The 2,500-nt window shown below is 32.0% G+C and overlaps 1 protein-coding gene across 1 annotated transcript in view; it reads right to left on the reverse strand.

Moving 5' to 3' along the window:
• The window catches only part of LOC125043202 (major facilitator superfamily domain-containing protein 8-like), a 17,589-nt gene that overhangs the window by 11,195 nt on the left and 3,894 nt on the right, over positions 1-2,500 (reverse strand). The window lies entirely within an intron of this gene.

The raw sequence follows: 2,500 nt of genomic DNA on the forward strand, positions 1-2,500 counted from the left end.
AATTACATATTACTATCATTACTATAATTGCACCGCTATTGCTGATGGTCATTTATGCTTTTAGTTATTTGCAAGGAAGCAGTGATGTTTAACAGTAATTAAACATTACTGTCAAATGAATATAATTAACTAAATGATGGTTGTTTTTCCGTCACTTTTATTCCGTACGATGTAGATAGAGAACAGAGACATTTTATTTTAAATTCTTATATCTTCCACGAACCATTTTGAACACTTCAGGCACTTGAGAACAAAGAATTTACTGTTTTATTTTTGTGTCTCAGAATTAAGGGCTTTGTTTTGTAATGTCTCATAACTGAGTGTTTTTTTTTATTTTTTATGTACCTGATAACTTTTTAGTTTGTCGATAATAAAGGATAGTAACTTGTAAAGTTTTTTGTTTCGGATTATCAGGTATATCAAATCATTCAATTATACAGTTATTTCCATGTACATAATCTTATAGAACTGGTCCGAATAACGAACAAAAGGTAGTATAAAATGAAATGTGTGAATGGGTAATTTGAAAGGATGACCAGCACGTTCGTCATATTAAGTAAGTTTGATAACTTCCTCGTCCATCATGACGCTTGCAAATTGAGGCTGAATGCGTGACGACGTTTGGTCAAATAAGCAGCAGCAAATGATGAAAATAATACCAAGAAGTATATTGACAATCACTCCTATCCATCCCGGCACTCGTCCTGTTATACAGCTCTCCATTAATGTACTACAATTTTGTTTTTTAATCTTTTAATTAGAATTTCGAGCAAGCATAATATATTAATGAGGACCTAACATTAATTTATTTTTATATTTATGTGTATATCATGCTTTCTATTGTATATATTTGTTCTATCATTTCTTGCAAATATCTACACGTTGTACATATTGCATGTCATTGTATTTTGTATTGATTGTGTCATTATACAATGCATATAGCACTGTACAATGCATGTCGTACAACGTCGCGTATACGATTATATGATATACCTGTACCACTATACAATGAATATTCAGTTATCACAAAACACCCATTGTTTAGTCTTCACTTCCCCACTCCCAGGATTAATATAAGAACTAATAAATGAATAAATAAATATAGAAACCTATAAACAAACAAACAAACACAAACACAAAATAACGATACACGCACAAGAACGAAGAAATGAACAGACAAACAGAGAAGACTATAAGCAAGCGATCATCCATACACAAAACATAAAAAGTATCTAAACACACACATAACGAAACGACTTTTCCCTCACATAGCATGAACAGCTATAGTAATGGCTTGAAGCAGTGCATAAAAAAAGTAATGATCCCGATATGTATAAGAAACGACCACTTCTTCTGTACATATATTCTGACTTTATGTCGAAAGTTTTTGCGGAATAAAAATAGGTTCTAAGAAGAAAGGTTTTGAATGTAAAATATAATTTCCTAAGAATAGTTAAAAGATTTGAAGAGATAGAAAGGTAGATAGATAGATAAATAAGCAGATAGATAGATGCATATAGAAAGAAATGTAGATCTAGATAGAGATAAATAGATCGATAGATGTATATGGAAAGATATATCGATTGTTACACCTTTCCTGCCATACATCCTCACCTAGACCTTATGGAGGATGTGCAAATCAGCCCATCCACTCATTATATCAGAATTCACTCTGAAATAATAGTTTCTGTTAACAGAGGGATATCAAGTTAGACCACACTCATCTGGCTAACATCTGATAGCTGACAGGTGTTTATTTTTCTCGGAGAGATTTGTCTGCTCAATGATAGAGTAATGCAAAGAGTATGAATATCTAATTTGTAATAAAATATATTCTGAATAATAAGCAAATGAAATATCCCTCATATAATTTCTAAGTTGATGAAAACTCAATCACATTCTACACACAGAATGGGTATCACTGTATCACTGAGTGATCATTCAACATCAATTCTCTAACATATCTATGTGAATACAACACTGGTTACGCCAACAAAGATAAAAGTGTCATACCTGGACATGTGCCCTCGATGGCTGTGAGGCCACTCATATTTCAACTGAAATCTAATGCACCGTCCCATGATAACTTTGCTTTTCTCACTAATTAGCTTTACGCTACATCCCCAGAGAATATTTTAAACTGTAACCAAACTCAATACAACCACTATTCAACTCTTAATTACGAATTAAAGATAGCAGCAGGCACTCCCCATCCATACCCTTCCGGCCTAACCATCGAAAAAGCGTCGTAAACAAAACGTTCCGACACTTTTCCTAAATTATCAACATATCACTTCGTATCTATTTTCAACTAAATGACAGCATCTTCTTGATACTCACATTTGTATAATAATAAGGAAAACCTTTTTAGAAAGATCAAATAATGAAATACAGATATTACATAATAGATGCAAATAAATCATACATCATTTTCATAAATATAAAATATCGTTCCAGGAATATAATTTTTAGATTACGTAATGCACTACCAAATATTTGC

The sequence above is a fragment of the Penaeus chinensis genome, chromosome 33 (assembly GCF_019202785.1).
Source record: "Penaeus chinensis breed Huanghai No. 1 chromosome 33, ASM1920278v2, whole genome shotgun sequence".
In the NCBI taxonomy this organism is placed as follows: domain Eukaryota; kingdom Metazoa; phylum Arthropoda; class Malacostraca; order Decapoda; family Penaeidae; genus Penaeus; species Penaeus chinensis.